Source organism: Pinus tabuliformis, chromosome 2_1 (assembly GCF_031772625.1).
Source record: "Pinus tabuliformis cultivar Carrire ecotype Pingquan chromosome 2_1, CPIR1, whole genome shotgun sequence".
NCBI classification, from domain to species: domain Eukaryota; kingdom Viridiplantae; phylum Streptophyta; class Pinopsida; order Pinales; family Pinaceae; genus Pinus; species Pinus tabuliformis.
The window spans coordinates 821987151-822006889 of record NC_142299.1 but is presented as its reverse complement, the minus strand read 5'-3'; the positions used below and the strand labels follow the sequence as shown (position 1 = coordinate 822006889).

General features: G+C 39.0%; 1 protein-coding gene across 4 annotated transcripts in view; it reads left to right on the top strand.

Moving 5' to 3' along the window:
• LOC149203174 (SCA7 domain-containing protein SELMODRAFT_431321-like) overlaps nucleotides 1-19739 on the top strand; it is a 325301-nt gene that overhangs the window by 199189 nt on the left and 106373 nt on the right. The window lies entirely within an intron of this gene.

Genomic DNA, 19739 nt, shown 5'->3' with positions numbered 1-19739 from the left:
TGTATGTACAAAACCGATGCCCTCATCCAACATTGGACTCCAAGATTCCTGAAGAATTGTTCACTGGTAAGAAACCCAATGTCTCTCATTTTAGAATTTTTGGAAGTCCCATATATTTTCATATGCTGAAAGAGAAAGGATGCAAATTGGGTGCATCTGGGAAGAAAGGTATCTTTGTGGGCTATAGTGAAAATTCCAAGGCATATAGAATTTATATGGCTGGTCAAAAGGAAGTTGAGATAAGTTATGATGTCACCTTCAACAAAGATATGGCCCTTAGGAAGATCAACACCCTTCCTATCTTAAGGAAGGACAAAGAAGCTGACACCGGAAATCAGGGTGAAAAAGAGGACGAAATGATGCCTGATGTTGATGAACCTATGGATCCTATAGATCCTCATGAGCCTTCCTCCTCCAAGAGGAGACCCTCATGGCTTAGGGAGACTCTTGAAGATGTCGAGAGACACATTGCACCAAGGGGAACTTTCTGTGAAAGCAACAAGCCGAACAGGTATCAAGGATACTTGACCGTCATGAACACTATCATTCAAAATGAGTCTTCATCATTCGAAGAAGCTGTGAAGCAACAAGTATGGAGGGATGCTATGAATGAAGAGTACGAGTCAATTATGAAGAATGATGTCTGGGATGTGGTCCCTAGACCTCAGGACAAATCGGTTGTCACCTCCAAGTAGCTCTTTAAAATCAAGCATGGAGCTAATGGTAGTGAAGAAAAGTTCAAGGCTTGCTTTGTTGTTCGAGGCTTCTCTCAAAAGGAAGGTGTAGATTACAATGAGATATTTGCACTTGTTGCCTGATACACCACCATCCGCTCGATCATAGCCCTTGTTGCTTCACAAGGATGGAATCTACTTCAAATGGATGTAAAGACTGCTTTCTTGCATGGTTCGATCAAAGAGGAAGTCTATGTGGAACAACCCGAGGGGTTTGAGGTTCATGACTGGGAATCTTATGTATGCATGTTGAAGAAAGACTTCTATGGATTGAAGCAAGCACCCCAGGCTTGGTATGAGAGGATCTATAGCTATCTGATGACGTTGGGATTCACTAGAAGTGAGGAAGATCTGAACCTTTACTTTAAGGTTTAAAATGATAAACCTCTCATTCTGGTATTTTATGTGGATGACCTCTTTCTGACAAGTGCATACCCTCTCATTCACAAATTTAAGAGGGAGTTGGCTTCTAAATTTGAGATGAAGGACATAGGACCGATGCACTATTTCCTAATGTTGGAGGTCTGGCAAAAGTCAGGCGAAATTTTCCTCTCTCAAGGAAAATATGTTGTGAAGATATTGGCAAAATTTGGGTTGGTGGACTGCAAGCGCGTGACTACTCCGATGGAACTTAACTTTAAGAAGTTATGTGGTAGTGCTGCTGGACCTGAATTTGGAAATGCTTCTTAGTATCGTCAACTCATAGGAGCATTGGTGTCCTTAGTGAACTCTCGTCCAGACATATGTTTTGCATTTAACACGTTGAGCCAATACATGGTTGAGCCTCATCATATACATTGGGTTGCTGCCAAGAATCTTCTAAGATATCTTCAGGGCACAATCATTCATGGACTGAGATACACTGTCGGAAATGTGAGGCTGCATGATTATTCTGATGCTGATTGGGTTGGCAGTGTGGTGGATTGCAAGAGCACTTCTGGATGTTGTTTTAATTTGGGTTCTGCTTCGATATCATAGATGAGCAGGAAGCAGAAATCAGTTGCGTTGACGATCGCTGAGGCCGAATACATAGTTGCTAGTATGGCCTCCTGTGACGCTGTCTGGTTGAGGAAGCTCTTCAATGAGCTGTTTGGACATGTGCTGGATACCGCTGTGATCCTTTGCGACAACTAGAGTGGGATTCGATTATCAGAGAATCCCGTGTTTCATGATCGCTCCAACCATATAGATATTAGGTAACACTTTATCCGAGATATGGTACAACGAGGAGCAATAAGGCTCCATCACATTGGGACTGATGAATAGGTTGCCGATATTCCGACAAAGCCCCTGGGGAAGGTCAAATTCTTGGCCTTCCGAGAACGGCTTGGAGTCGTGGAGAGACCCTCTTATGAGGGTCCTGTATGAGATGGACATTGAGCTCTGGGAGTTCCGGGGGCTTGGGTTACTTCTTGGAGTGATGAGCAACCATAGGGTGAGTGGTTCAGTGTTCCCCTAGTGGTTTGCTGTGTATAGGGTGAGTGGTTCAACCTTCCCCTGTGATACCCCTTGGTGACATGTAGGCATTATGAGTGGTTCATCCTTGTCCTGTTGAGACATCCTACCCATGTAATATGGGACTCATGGGAAGTACCTCTCATCTGGCCAATGAGTAGGGAAATGAGGATAGGGACATAGTACTACCGATGGACGCATCGTGTACTATCATACTCCCTATGCTAGGACGACTGATATTGATCTAGGATCAATTGGAACTGACTTCGGGTCAGTAAGAGTGGTATGAGACACTCTCTTTTGATTGGAATTGACTTCGGGTCAGTAAGAGTGGTATAAGACACTCTTTTTATTGGGATTGACTTCATGTTAGTAGAGAATGGTATGATACATTCTCGATCACTTCTTCTTCTACATAGTTTAGCAGAGCAGAGAAGTGCATTGGTGGTAGAGATAGTACAGATTGGTGGATGGATTAGCAGATGGAGTTCTCCCTAGTTGAGAGGGAGTGTTAAAATTGGAAACTAGGGCCAAACTCCACATGTGTCATCTTATTTATGACCGCTGATATTTTTCTTGTTTTCTCTCCGAGAGGTGTAGGATTGATTGATCTAAAGATCATCCGATTCCGACATGTACAAATGAAGTTATGAATTTAGTTTGATAAAGGACAAATTGTCAAGGTCGGACAACAAACTTATGTAGGCTCAAAAGCCCAACAGTCACGTCTATTCATCCTCAACATTTGCTATAAATACATGATGCCTTAGTCTCATTTGGACACACTCATCCTCACACATCTCTCTCTCCTCATTGATTGGGTACACATTTCTGGGTAGCTTTCTCTCTCACATGTGCGAAGGAAAGGAGGATGAAATTTATGTTTTGGGCGTTGACTGAGATTTTGGGACAGTTCGACCATGTGTTGACTAGCAACATTGACCTGTTTGACTGCATTTTTGGGTGAGGTATTTCTGTTTGGGCAGGCTAGACTTTTGGGCACAAAAATCGAGGTCAAACGTTCAATTTGGCCAACGTTGACTACAGCTAGGGCTGATTACAGGTTGGCTGTTTGACTAGATTTGACTGGGTTGATTTTGCTCTGTTTTGAGGGGTGATTCATCTTGCTGTTTGGAGGCCGAAGTTGACCAATTTGTTGAGGGTCAAATCTACCCTGTTTGACCATCGTTGGCTTTTCTGGTTAGGGTTCTTTTGCCATTGTTATAAATTATCAGATTTGTAAATTGTACTATCTCTCTCTATTGAACTATTGAAAAATATAAGAAGAATTGATCAAGGGTTTCCCCACATTGGGGTTTGTTCCTTGTTGGTGCCACATCTTGTGTCCTCTTGTCTTGGCTTGTCTTCTACTATTTATGTTTATGTTCTATCTGCATTTTACTATCATGTTGATGTGATTGCTAGTACGAATATTGATACTGGGCTAATAAAGGAATTGAAGTAAAATTGCTCTAAAGCATAGAACTATTATTTAAAATTAATTTAGTTTATAATTTAAAATTAATTTTAAATAACTATTATTTAAAATTAATTTAGTTTATAATTAATTTAATATTTATTAGTATATGGAACAATCCCTTTGACTTATATTTGAATAAATATAGCTAGATATATATATTTAATAATTTTTATAACTAACTATTAATTACTCTAATCTTTAGATATAATAACTTTGATTACTCTAATATTCACAGTTAGCTCAATATATTTTCCAGATTAGCAATCACATCAACATTAAAGTAAATTACAGAAAGAACATAAACATAGATTGCAAAAGACAAGCCAAGACAAGAGGACACAAGATGTGGTGCTATCCAGGGACAAACCCCAATGTGGGGAAACCCTTGATCAATTCTTCTTGTATGTTCTTCAATAGTTCAACAGAGAGAGAGAGATAGTACATATACAACAGAAGTCAACATTTTGACTTATCTAAATAAGAGCATAGATGATCTCTAAGTAGATGATACATGAGGTAGCTGAATTTAGTTGAATACATGCTGCTTCAACTGATTCTCCTAGGTGACTCCATCACCATGCGACACCTATCATTGTGTTGCTCCTCATCATCATGTTGCACCTCATTGTGCTGCACCATGCTGCATCCCATCATTCTTTACCAATCATGATTGTACCCATCACTGTACTGCATCATGTCTCAATGTGCTTGCTGCACCATGCTTTCCACCATGTGCTTGCTGCACCTTGCTTACCATACTATTGTCCCAATGTGCTTACTACACCATGTTTGCCACGTTGCCCCATTGTGTTTGCAACACCATGCTTACCATGCTGTCCCATTGTGTTTGCAGTAGCATGCCTGCTGTTGTCCCATTGTTGTACCATGATGCGGTCCCAATTGTGTTTGCAGCACCATGCTTGTTGCTATCCCATTGAAGCATTGTTGTACCATGTTGCTGTCCCAATTTGCAGTACCATGCTTTCTGCCCCAATGTAGCATTGCTGTACCATGTCGCTGTCTCAATGTGTTATTGCTGCTCGATGTCATAGCTGCCGTCATGCCATTTGTGTTTGCAGCACCGTGCTTGCTGTTGTCCCATTGTAACCTGCAACAACCCAACAATCATGTCCCAAAACATACCTTGAACAACCTTAATGAACTGCGGCCTAGTCAAGGTAGATGGTTGCCTTCTTATGCTGTTGTTCTGAGCATATGGCAGCCCCTAACACTTCCACGCTGGCCTGTTTCGGAGTGGCTAGGCCTGTGGTCTACCACAGATCTTTGCTACACACTAACAGCCTTCTGAAATAGTCTTACCTTACCTTTTGCTGCCCTCAAATAACCCGTAATTCTCCTTTCCAAATTTGGCCTCTCTGCAAGTGTGAACAAACCTCATTTAGAATAGTGTATGGCAGTGAATGACTGCGTCTAGGGTATTCTAGGACAGCAGCATTAGGCCTACGTTTAGGCCTCTCCATACAACATTATGTTCCTCCTTTACACAACCTAGCTGCTTGCCTTCTCGGCCCTAGAACTCGGCCTCCTATAGCAGAAATCCTCGGCCCTTCTTCCAACAATGTGGTCACCTGAAATGGCCTGCGGCTAGGGCATCATAGGCTTGCGTCTAGGGCATCATAGGCTTGCGTATGAGGGCAGTGAATAGGGCCTCCTCCACCATGTTATATCTCCATCCTTGGACTGTGGCTAGGCTCCCTCTTAGGACTACGTTAGGGCATCGTCCTTAGGACTGTGTTAGGGTAGTGTTGTCGCGCAGAATGACACGACAACGCTCAGACCGGGGGCTGTCACTCTGATCCCCGATCCCTCCGTTTAAGCCTGTTTCCCGCGGCTAAGGGGGGTAGTCCCTGTGAGATGATGAGGCCAACTGTCGACCAGTTGGTTGGGAAACACGAGAGACGATATAGAAAGGGCTCGATGGGTTTAGAGATTTAATAGACCAGTGCCTTAAGAGATTGTGGTTAAAACGATTACTTGTTAAATGATATAAAAAAGATATGGACCATGAACAACAATCATTTATCATCAGCGAAATTACAATGCTCTTAGAATGACCAAAACGATATCCAGCAACTGAAAATTTTAACAGATAAATGCCTTAAAATACCACGAGAATTATAAACCATTAACCAGATATCAATTTCGCATTTCAGCTTGAAAACTTAGATCCCAGTATGAAAGATATACATGATAATAACTGAATATCGCAAAAATAATTTTCCACAAAAAATTTTTATTTTTTCAAAGTTTTTTAAATCTTTTTCAAATTTTTTATTTTTTTTATTTTTCCATGTTATAAAAATGAAAAAAAATCTAAAAAATTTAAAATTTAAAATCTATTCTAATACTAAATCTAAAACATTAAAATAAAATCTACATAATGAAAACTATACAAAGAAAATAAACCTAAGTCTAAAAAAACTAAATAAAATCTTTTACAAAATTAATCTAAAACATTAAAAACTAAAACATAGAATAAAATAAAACTATACAAAACTAAAACTAAAAACCAAAATATTTTTTACGATTTTTCATTTTTATGAATCTATACTTAATGAAATTAAAATCTAAAAAAAATACAAAAAACAAAGAAACTAAGCTACGCTATCTCTAAAGGTTATAACATGAAAATAAAGGAAAAATCGAAAATGCGTCAAACTACAGCCAAGAAAAAAGTCGGGAAAGAGGACAGGGATTACCATGAACCCTAGCCGGCCGAAAATCAAAACGTATGCCCGAAAGGAAACACACAGACGCCTCGATCGATCTTCACGTTAGAGTACTTCAAAACAGATTTGCTTACCTTGCTGGTTTGACGTGTATTTCAGCTGGAGCGGAATGGTTGATGCACAGTCGATCGGCGGAGAGCTATGCACATACAGTTCACCCTGAATGCCGAAAAAATGCGTTACCTGGATCTCTCTCACCGAATAGCTGCCGGTGATGGAATAGAGGGAGCAGCGAAACTATACCCTCAGCGCTTTCACAGAAGATGCTTGGCCCATAAATAACGTGATGCTCAGGTGAAGCGTTCGACAGGCCCGCGGGACGACCTTGGGCATGCTGAGCACTAAAAAAAATTTATTCGTCGGCCGTACGTAGTCACGCCCTTTTCTCTGTGCATGGATACATACACACGTTGAGAATCAACGCTGAGATCTTCGCATTGTCTGGCCCATAAAACAAATAACGTGATGCTCAGGTGATGGCGGCGATTTAAGGAGTTTCTTGCATGAATGCAGTGGCAGCTTTCACTGATCACGCCCTTCTCTCTGCGTGCTTCTCTGCCCAAAAATCCAGCGTATAAATTACGCCATTTGCTGTGCGACTGACGGCTCAGAAAAAATAAATCTGCCACAGTTAAATATGCAGCGAATCTGCAATCACATCATGAGATCTGTCTGTGACGCATCATCCTTGAGAAAATGGGTGGGTGCAATCTGTCCAGATGAACTCTACAGCCTGGCTACGCAGTCTCATGTGGATGTCAAGCAGGATCCTCTAAAATGCATGGTGCTACACCCCCAGTCTGGACCACATGATGCTTTTCAGAACATAGATAAATTGTTGCTTGATGGGATTACGCAGAATGACTCCTGCAGCAATAAAAAGATGGCAGTCTTGATGAAGAGCCTGCAATTTCAAGGAAATAAAACCCTAACGAAACAAAGACCGAAAACCCTAATGAAAAACTGTACAGAACAAAAGCTTTAAAACCCTAATAAAGAAATTGTAACCCTAGAACAGAAAAATTTGAAACCCTAAGACAAAAAATAAATTTACAGATTTGTGGCCCCTGAAATGCCAGATTTAGCAATAACAGCAGTAATATTTTCGAAATATCAGAAATTTTGAACTTCACTGTGAACAGAAAGAAAATCTCTCAATGTAAAACAGAAAATAAACTTTAACAGATTAACCCAGGGAACAATCAGCTGGGCTCTGCACAGAAAGTGCTTGCGGGAGTTGGCTGGTTCAGCCGAGAACTTCCCCGAACGCCCACAAAATTTCCTTCAAAAAATGTTTTCCTGCACATCTCAAGCAACCATCAGCAAAGAGAGAGAGAAAGCTGCTAGATCTCAGGAAATAATGGAGATACCTGCCATTATTTCAGAAACCCTAGCAGCCCTCAAACCCTAGCAGGTGAACAAGATATCTGTGCTCACACTACTCTAAAAACAAGCTATGATTAATGGCTGAAAACTGAAATATGCAGAAAATTAAAGATCTCACAGCAATTCCAGAGAGCAACACCAACACGATTTGGACCCCAAAGTCTTTTTATTAACCAGAAAATCAGATTACAAGAGAGCTTTTCAGTACAGACTCACAGATCAGATGATCTCAAATGACTCCCTAAGACCCTATATAAAGGAAATGATCCTAACGGCTAGTTCGAGTGATCCATGTAGAAATGATCTCGACCGTTGATGAGGATCAAGACATCTCTTGATCTCATCCGTCGATTTATTAACTTAAAATATTATTATTTTATTAGTTAGGGTTTTTGCTTCATTTTTAATTTTTTATTATTTTTTATTATTTTAATATTTTTATTCATTTTTTAATTTTTTAAATCATTTTAAAATGGATCACTGAACTAAGCCTTTCGGAAACATCACCTAGGACCTAGGACTTAGGACTCATGAGGGGATTTAAAACATTTCTCGACCCTCAGGACACATTACATCATGACTTTTACAAAATTACATCTTAAGGGACAAACCCATTTAATACAGACCCTCATAAATCACCCAGCTCTGCGACACAACGATAATCTAGCAGATCAACACACTAGGATTCTCCTAAAGTTCAAATGACAAAATCAATCCTGGCTTTGGGGTCAGGTTTGAAGGAAAACTCTGCCGATCCGTGGATCGGTGAGACAAAAAACCTTCCGGGACGTAGATTATCATCAGAAAGTTAGGTCCACCTAGGCAAATTACATACATGACTTCATGTCTGCTAAGATTATTTACAGTTCATATATGTAGACTGGGTTTACCACTGAAATGATCAAGCTGCTGATGATGGCAGGATGGCACGGACATGCTGATCAGGTGCTGCTTCTTTCTGTCAAGAAAAACGGGGTGCACTGCATGGGTAGTTGACCAGTAGGGGTCAACATCTGGCTCTACTTGGGGACACGTCGCTGCTTGCAGGAATGTGAGAATCCAGAATCTGCATCCATACAACACAAAAATAAGTAGCGTCCATCCAAAAATCAGCATATACGTTAAGCACAATAAAGATAAAAGCTCTTCATTTATTAACTATCTAAAACAGAAACGAAAATGCGGAGAAAAGAAGGAGTAGGGTTAGAAATACGATACAAAGGATGCCCTACGGCATCAGATGTTTTCAATATAGTGCATACTGAGCATTTGCCTGCTTTCAGGCAAATCTGTCGGCTGCTTGTCGGATGTGCCATGTCCCATTTTGCATATGGTAGGACTTCTTCCTATCCGAAAATCAATCTGCTCGCGGCCGTCTGATGCGTCAAATCTTCTTCTCATTTTCTTCCTCTTGCGCTTTTTCTTTCTGGCAGGATGAATTACTGATGAGCTGGAACTTTCCGTCTCGAAACTATTAGATGAAGTATGCGTGATATGTCTCTCTTTAGCCCGCATCTGATCTTTATCATTCTTAAGCTTATCTGGATCACCTTCAATTATCCACCTAATGACCTCCTCATAGTATGATGGAACTTGCTGCGGCAAATAAGAAGGCTCCTGGTTTCTCTTATCATCCGACCATTGTTGAATCTTTTGAACTTGTATTCTAATGGCATCCATCTGACCAGAGCATTCATCCCTTATAGTACTGATTTGTATGGCATGGTGTTCTTTCATGTGTTTTATCATTTTATCATTCTTTTCCTCTATGTCCATCAAGCAATGTTGCATGAAATTTATTTCTTCTTTATGTTTCGCTTGCATGTCAGCCAACTGATTGTTATGATTGAATGTCATAGAGTCAATTTCCTTATCATGATCAGCTTTCATGGTCACCATATTTTCCTCTAAGACTGACATCTTGTTTTGCATGCTTCTAATTTCTGTTTCATACTTAATTTTCATGGCCTCAATTTCCTTAGCATGCTGATTTTGCGTGACCTCCAACTCCCTATTACGTTTTTCCAGGTGGGTGCCTAAAGTTTTAACATCATTGATAAGACTAGTTTGATTGCTTTCCATGTTTCTTACCAGCATCATTAGATCTTGTATAATTTGCTTTTGTTCTTCCCTTTCACTATTATTTGTCCCTGATTTTTCACTATCATGAACTTGATCTACAATATTTCCGGTGGATGACACATTCTGATCCTGAAAACTTTCTTCAACAGCTTGACCTTTAATATGAGTACTTTCTTCTTTTTGCACAGTTTTAGAGGTAGAAGGCAAGCTGTTTGGACTATCATATCTATCTTTAAAAGCATCGAGAATGTCTTGTAAAGAAGTGAAAAAATCATTAGGAAAATTATTAAACCAATTCAAGGCATCACCCTCTAAAGAATGGACAAATAGACGCATCTTGAAGTCTTCATGATTATATTGAGGAAATCTACAATACAAGATCTTTACACAAGTAAATATGTTTAAATGATGTTTAACAGTGACCAGATCATCACCCGAGAACTTAAGTAATTTAGAAATGGCCTCTTTCGGAAGATCATGGAGATTATTAGTAAAATGACATGGCTTACATGAATAATCCATGATGAACAGCAAGGGATGAAATGGATGATAGAAAGAGATTTCTGCTCAAGAAAATTAAGAGATGAGAGAAGTGGAGTCGCCACTTGAACAACGAATCTGATTCTAGGATCCAAAAAGTAACCACAAGCAGATATGAGGAAAGATTCTTGTCTGGGAAAAAATAAGAAAAAATGGAGTCGCCACCCAAACAAGAAACAAAACCGAAGAGATGTTGCTGATATGTGATGAAAAGATGCCAAAATATTTGAATCTGCCAGCTCAAATAAGAGATGAGAAGATGAGAAGCTGAATGTCGATGAAACTCCAGGAACAGAAAAACTCTGTCCCCGGCAACGGCGCCAAAAATGTTGTCGCGCAGAATGACACGACAACGCTCAGACCGGGGGCTGTCACTCTGATCCCCGATCCCTCCGTTTAACCCTGTTTCCCGCGGCTAAGGGGGGTAGTCCCTGTGAGATGATGAGGCCAACTGTCGACCAGTTGGTTGGGAAACACGAGAGACGATATAGAAAGGGCTCGATGGGTTTATAGATTTAATAGACCAGTGCCTTAAGAGATTGTGGTTAAAACGATTACTTGTTAAATGATATAAAAAAGATATGGACCATGAACAACAATCATTTATCATCAGCGAAATTACAATGCTCTTAGAATGACCAAAACGATATCCAGCAACTGAAAATTTTAACAGATAAATGCCTTAAAATACCACGAGAATTATAAACCATTAACCAGATATCAATTTCGCATTTCAGCTTGAAAACTTAGATCCCAGTATGAAAGATATACATGATAATAACTGAATATCGCAAAAATAATTTTCCACAAAAAATTTTTATTTTTTCAAAGTTTTTTAAATCTTTTTCAAATTTTTGTTTTTTTTTTATTTTTCCATGTTATAAAAATGAAAAAAATCTAAAAAATTTAAAATTTAAAATCTATTCTAATACTAAATCTAAAACATTAAAATAAAATCTACATAATGAAAACTATACAAAGAAAATAAACCTAAGTCTAAAAAAACTAAATAAAATCTTTTACAAAATTAATCTAAAACATTAAAAACTAAAACATAGAATAAAATAAAACTATACAAAACTAAAACTAAAAACCAAAATATTTTTTACGATTTTTCATTTTTATGAATCTATACTTAATGAAATTAAAATCTAAAAAAAATACAAAAAACAAAGAAACTAAGCTACGCTATCTCTAAAGGTTATAACATGAAAATAAAGGAAAAATCGAAAATGCGTCAAACTACAGCCAAGAAAAAAGTCGGGAAAGAGGACAGGTATTACCATGAACCCTAGCCGGCCGAAAATCAAAACGTATGCCCGAAAGGAAACACACAGACGCCTCGATCGATCTTCACGTTAGAGTACTTCAAAACAGATTTGCTTACCTTGCTGGTTTGACGTGTATTTCAGCTGGAGCGGAATGGTTGATGCACAGTCGATCGGCGGAGAGCTATGCACATACAGTTCACCCTGAATGCCAAAAAAATGCGTTACCTGGATCTCTCTCACCGAATAGCTGCCGGTGATGGAATAGAGGGAGCAGCGAAATTATACCCTCAGCGCTTTCACAGAAGATGCTTGGCCCATAAATAACGTGATGCTCAGGTGAAGCGTTCGACAGGCCCGCGGGACGACCCTGGGCATGCTGAGCACTAAAAAAAATTTATTCGTCGGCCGTACGTAGTCACGCCCTTTTCTCTGTGCATGGATACATACACACGTTGAGAATCAACGCTGAGATCTTCGTATTGTCTGGCCCATAAAACAAATAACGTGATGCTCAGGTGATGGCGGCGATTTAAGGAGTTTCTTGCATGAATGTAGTGGCAGCTTTCACTGATCACGCCCTTCTCTCTGCGTGCTTCTCTGCCCAAAAATCCAGCGTATAAATTACGCCATTTGCTGTGCGACTGACGGCTCAGAAAAAATAAATCTGCCACAGTTAAATATGCAGCGAATCTGCAATCACATCATGAGATCTGTCTGTGACGCATCATCCTTGAGAAAATGGGTGGGTGCAATCTGTTCAGATGAACTCTACAGCCTGGCTACGCAGTCTCATGTGGATGTCAAGCAGGATCCTCTAAAATGCATGGTGCTACACCCCCAGTCTGGACCACATGATGCTTTTCAGAACATAGATAAATTGTTGCTTGATGGGATTACGCAGAATGACTCCTGCAACAATAAAAAGATGGCAGTCTTGATGAAGAGCCTGCAATTTCAAGGAAATAAAACCCTAACGAAACAAAGACCGAAAACCCTAATGAAAAACTGTACAGAACAAAAGCTTTAAAACCCTAATAAAGAAATTGTAACCCTAGAACAGAAAAATTTGAAACCCTAAGACAACAAATAAATTTACAGATTTGTGGCCCCTGAAATGCCAGATTTAGCAATAACAGCAGTAATATTTTCGAAATATCAGAAATTTTGAACTTCACTGTGAACAGAAAGAAAATCTCTCAATGTAAAACAGAAAATAAACTTTAACAGATTAACCCAGGGAACAATTAGCTGGGCTCTGCACAGAAAGTGCTTGCGGGAGTTGGCTGGTTCAGCCGAGAACTTCCCCGAATGCCCACAAAATTTCCTTCAAAAAATGTTTTCCTGCACATCTCAAGCAACCATCAGTAAAGAGAGAGAGAAAGCTGCTAGATCTCAGGAAATAATGGAGATACCTGCCATTATTTCAGAAACCCTAGCAGCCCTCAAACCCTAGCAGGTGAACAAGATACCTGTGCTCACACTACTCTAAAAACAAGCTATGATTAATGGCTGAAAACTGAAATATGCAGAAAATTAAAGATCTCACAGCAATTCCAGAGAGCAACACCAACACGATTTGGACCCCAAAGTCTTTTTATTAACCAGAAAATCAGATTACAAGAGAGCTTTTCAGTACAGACTCACAGATCAGATGATCTCAAATGACTCCCTAAGACCCTATATAAAGGAAATGATCCTAACGGCTAGTTCGAGTGATCCATGTAGAAATGATCTCGACCGTTGATGAGGATCAAGACATCTCTTGATCTCATCCGTCGATTTATTAACTTAAAATATTATTATTTTATTAGTTAGGGTTTTTGCTTCATTTTTAATTTTTTATTATTTTAATATTTTTATTCATTTTTTAATTTTTTAAATCATTTTAAAATGGATCACTGAACTAAGCCTTTCGGAAACATCACCTAGGACCTAGGACTTAGGACTCATGAGGGGATTTAAAACATTTCTCGACCCTCAGGACACATTACATCATGACTTTTACAAAATTACATCTTAAGGGACAAACCCATTTAATACAGACCCTCATAAATCACCCAGCTCTGCGACACAACGATAATCTAGCAGATCAACACACTAGGATTCTCCTAAAGTTCAAATGACAAAATCAATCCCGGCTTTGGGGTCAGGTTTGAAGGAAAACTCTGCCGATCCGTGGATCGGTGAGACAAAAAACCTTCCGGGACGTAGATTATCATCAGAAAGTTAGGTCCACCTAGGCAAATTACATACATGACTTCATGTCTGCTAAGATTATTTACAGTTCATATATGTAGACTGGGTTTACCACTGAAATGATCAAGCTGCTGATGATGGCAGGATGGCACGGACATGCTGATCAGGTGCTGCTTCTTTCTGTCAAGAAAAACGGGGTGCACTGCATGGGTAGTTGACCAGTAGGGGTCAACAGGTAGCATAGAGGTTTCTTCCATGGTGATCTCCATTAGGGCTTCCTCTCCTAGATTTCTCTTCCACTAAAACCCAAAACAAGTGGAGAGAAATCAAGAGTGAAGCGTGTCTAGAAATGACTATCAAGTCACCTCCTTTTATACTAAAACGTTGAGCACGTGTTGGTTATTTGGTTGTTGGCTGACCTTGATGAATTGTCTTATAACACAAATAAATTCATAACTCCATGAATACTTATCGGAATCAGATGTTCTTTAGATCAATCCTACACCTCTCGATGAAAGGGATCCAAGAAAAATATTAGCTGCCATAAATAACTTTGTGAGCTGGTTTCATAACAGACTCACATGGAGTTTGCCCTAGTTTCCAATTTTAACACTCCCTCTCAACTAGGGAGTACTCCATCTGTTGATCCATACTTCCGACTGTACTATCTCTGCCATCAATGCCCTGCACTGCTCTGCCTTGCTCTTTCACTCTTGCTTGGGCTTTGTCTTCACCTCAGCTTTGATACCATGTTAATTTTAGGTATGTTCTATGCTTAGAGCAATTTATTTCAATTTTCACAGTTAGCTTAATATCTTTTTTCAGATTAGCAATCACATCAACATTAAAGTAAATTGAAGATAGAACATAAACATAGATTGTAGAAGACAAGCCAAGACAAGAGGACACAAGATGTGGCGCTAGCCAGGGACAAACCCCAAAGTGGGGAACCCTTGATCAATTCTTCTTATATGTTCTTCAATAGTTCAACAGAGAGAGAGAGAGATAGTACATATACAACAGAAGTCAACATTTTGACTTATCTAAATAAGAGCATAGATCATCTCTAAGTAGATGATACATGAGGTAGCTGAACTCAGTTGAAGACATGCTACTTCAAATGATTCTCCTAGGTGACTCCATCACCATGCGACACCTATCATTGTGTTGCTCCTCATCATCATGTTGCACCTCACTGTGCTGCACCATGCTGCATCCCATCATGCTTTACCAACCATGACTGTACCCATCACTGTATTGCATCATGTACCATTGTTGTCTCAATGTGCTTGCTGCACCATGCTTGCCACCATGTGCTTGCTGCACCTTGCTTACCATACTGTTGTCCCAATGTGCTTACTGCACCATGCTTGCCATGTTGCCCCATTGTGTTTGCAACACCATGCTTACCATGCTGTCCCATTGTGTTTGCAGCACCATGCTTGCTGCTGTCCCAATTATGTTTGCAACACCATGTTGTTGCTGTCCCATTGAAGCATTGTTGTACCATGTCGTTGTCCCAATGTGTTATTGTTGCTCGATGTCATCGCTGCTGTCATGCCATTTGTGTTTGCAGCACCATGCTTGCTGTTGTCCCATTGTAACCTACAACCCAACAATCATGTCCCAAAACATACCTTGAACAACCTTAATGAACTGCGGCCTAGTCAAGGTAGATGGTTGCTTCCTCATGCTGTTGTTCTGAGCATATGACATCCCCTAACACTTCCACGCTGGCCTGTTTCAGAGCGACTATGCCTGTGGTCTACCACAAACCTCTGTCGCACACTAACAACCTTCCGAAACAGTCTTACCTTACCTTTTGCCGCCCTCAAACAATCAGTAATTCAGAATTCTCCTTTCCAAACTTGACCTCTCTACAAGTGTGAACAAACGTCATTTAGAATAGCGTATGGTAGTGAATGACTGTGTCTAGGGTATTCTATGACAACAGTATTAGGCCTAAGTTTAGGCCTCTCCATACAACGTTATGTTCCTCCTTTACACAGCTTAGCTGCTTGCCTTCTCGACCCTAGAACTCGGCCTCCTATAGCAGAAATCCTTGGCCCTTCTTCCAGCAATGTGGTTACTTGAAATGGCTTGAGGCTAGGGCATAATAGGCCTGCGTATGAGGGCAGTGAGTAGGGCCTCGTCCACGGTGTTATATCTCCTTCCTTGGACTGCGGCTAGGCTCCTTCTTAGGACTATGTTAGGGCATCCTGCTTAGGATTGCATTAGGGCAGCGTAGAGGTTCCTTCCATGGTGATCTCCATTAGGGCTTCCTCTCCTAGATTTCTCTTCCACTAAAACCCAGAACAAGTGGAGAGAAATAAAGAGTGAAGTGTGTGTAGAAATGACTATCAAGTCACCTCCTTTTATACTAAAACGTTGAGCACATGTGTGGGTTATTTGGTTGTTGGCCGACCTTGACGAATTGTCTTATAACACAAATAAATTCATAACTCCATGAATACTTATTGAAATTGGATGATCTTTAGATCAACCCCACACCTCTCGATGGGAGGGATCCAAGAAAAATATCAGTTACCATAAATAAGATGACCTACATGGAGTTTGGTCTTAGTTGCCAATTTTAACAAAAAGGGACAACACCTTAGGTTTTAATTTTAATATATGTTCTTAACGTTTTTTTCATAATCGTTAGTTGTATTTTAATTTCAAGTTTATATATAAAAATTTGAAATTAAATTATAGTTTAATATAATGAAAACAAACTACACACACAATAACTTAAAATTTAAAATTATGTATATTGAAAAATAGTTATATATAAATTTAAAATAAGTTTATATAAAAGATATATAACATATAAATGTCAAAATTATAACATAAAATTAAATTGAAACATAAAATAATGAAAAATAATATATATATCAGTCCGAGCCTTATTAAATTATTCGAATTCGAATCGAGCTTAATCGTTGCCAAACCCGAATTCAAACTTGAACCATGGCACATAATTTTCCCCTAGGGCGTAGACTTAGGAAAAGTGGGTTTTGAGGTGTAAAAACACATTTTATGACACCCAAAGTGTGTCTTAGTAGAAATTTGAGGTGTAGAAGTCTAATTTTGATTACTCATACCCCCTACAACTTTTCTAGACATTAGTTATTTCTATGTATATAAAAATTTATAAAGAGTCTGGGAAATTTTTAATAATTAAAAAATGACCCCTAGACATAATCAAATTTCGCGAAATTTTACAAATGTTATAGCATGGTATTATACATTTACTCTAGACACTAGGACGCACCCAAAGCTCTACCATCAAGCCACACTCCAACTTTGGGGGTACCTCTAGGAGAAAAAACTCAACTAGTTATTCAGTGTTAAAAAACATGAATAATTAATTAAAAAAACTCTCTAGATTGAACTCATTTGATAGTAAAGTCCTAAGATACCTAGGCCTGTTACATGGCTTTATTCATCATGCTAACATCATGTTTACAATATCCCCACAGGGTTGCGGATTCCGAGTACAAAATGAAGAGAGAGAGAAGGAAGGGGCTTAAAAGGCCCTGATCAAATCCAAAACTCTGAATGATCTGAAAGTGAGGGAATACTCTGAAATTTTCTTTGGGCATGTAGTCTTCAAAAAATATTCAAATACAACTTTAGTCGTCAACAAGGACATTTTGATATATCACCCTTAAAGGTATATACATGAACAGACTTTGCGTATTTTGTCTATAATGGTTTGGAATATTTAAAATATACTATTTTCGTTAAAACTTAAATATTTTATGTAGTTTTTAGTAAACCAAGTCACTAAAATCAGATCTATCAAAGTCAGTCCTAGCCCTAGTCAAACTCTGAAATGATTTTCAATCAATTCCGAGTCCGAGTTTGAGTTTTAAAACATTGGATTGAAGCAAGCTACTCCATGGGACCTTAGGGCCTTAGAGGATTGTAGCTTTGATGATCATGTCTCAGAGGTGCATGTTGGACTTGATGTCCTGGAAGTGGCTCTAGAAGCATTGTTTCTTAGGAAGGTTAAGGGAGCCATGTCCCTTGTAGACACTAGGCTAGATCGAGGTCTAAAAAAGATAACCCTTAAATAGGTGTATGTCATTGTATATTGTGTAATATTCCAAATGCAAAAATTTGGAGTTTTCTTGAAAATTTAACTCAGAAATACTTTAGACAAAGTTTCCATTCATAAACAGAAGATTGCCATGTAAAATTTGACAACATAGAACTACAAATAACAATAATGAGCATAAGGAAATCTTAGCTTTATTTATAATATATAAAGTGGGGTTTTACATGCCAAAACCACTGATATAGCTGAGATCGAACTGGCCTCAAGAACTTGATCCAATGCTACCTTGGGCCTCCACCAAAATTGAACTGAATTGCCACTACTAAGCTCTTATGTGAATTTTAGATGAATTCACCAAGGGGAGATGGGTGCTCGCCCAATCTCTCTAAATCACCCGAGGGTTTCTGTCCTAGGGCTACTGCTGATGTAGAGAACCAGGTTCCCAAATCTCTCCACAAGAAGAAAACATAAATCCAAGATGTCTTCTAAAGGTCTCCCCCTCTTTTTATAGATTTGATGGACCTCTCTAGAAACTCCTATTTTATTATTATTTTAATTATTGAGCATATTTCCCTTAATTAAAATATTCTTTTTAATGTGGGAAAATGGTAAATTGGCCACCATGCCTCTTCAGGCCACTGAAAATCACTTCTAACTATCCCATCTTGTAGATCTTCTCGTTATGGTTCCAATGAGCTATTACACTAAGGTGTTCTACCAAGTATTCCTCCCGAAATGCCACCTTAAGTGTAACTAATTGAGTCAGGGCCATTAATAATTCTGTTTTTTTAAGGTTGTAGGAATGCAATGGAATGAAAGGCAAACTGTGCGGATGATGGAATATACCAAGCGAATGCCATCGGACCTCATGAAGATTCCTCAGAACCTCTCCAAAGGCCCCTGGGCCTGCTGATGACACCAACCTGTACCTGTGACCTGTCTGCCCCCAACTCTAAAAGTCCATCCTAACCATGCCATAAGGAACACCAAGAAAAAAGGAAGATCACATATTGATCTATTTTTCTTGGAAGTGAAAGTGGTCGGAAGAGGGATCCGACTTTGACACATTGAAGATCATAATCATAGTCTTAGGTGAATTATTCACTATTATTTTCATTCATTATTGCGTCTCTTTTAGTTAGACATCTAGTTCTCTATCTTTTTTGCTCTCTGTATTGATCTAGGAGTTCCTTTCGCATTCCTGCACTGCATTTACAGTGGATGTACCTCTTTTAGTCTGACCTACATTGGTGATCAATGGTTGGACATTAATAAAACCATTTTATCTCATCTCTTATTTGAATGCATGTGAGAGAGAAAGAGAGGTTACTTAACTCCTTTCTCATAACATACTTTTCATTTGTTACTGGGTTACTTATAAATTAATGTACTAAAATTATTGAAGTGTAATGTAAAAATACTTAAAGACTATAAATAAATTCTAAAATGTCCATTGAGTAGTTAGTTACATTAATAATCAATGTCGGAAATCCTTGTGGTCTTTGATACCTTACTCCCACTCAGCATTCATGCCATCGAAAGATGACAAAGCTAGCATGCTTATTTTCGAAATAGATTATCTCTGCCTCTACACAGCTTGAAGAGAATTCACAGCACAACATTCATCGAGAATTCTGGGTCATGCTTTTGTGGCTGTATTTCTAGTGGACTGTTATATAACACTATATGACATTTACATATCTCTTTAAGGGATATCAGTAAAGGCTTTCATGTTGGTATTTTTGGTTTCGGGGAACTTTTATGCTCTAATATTTTATTTTG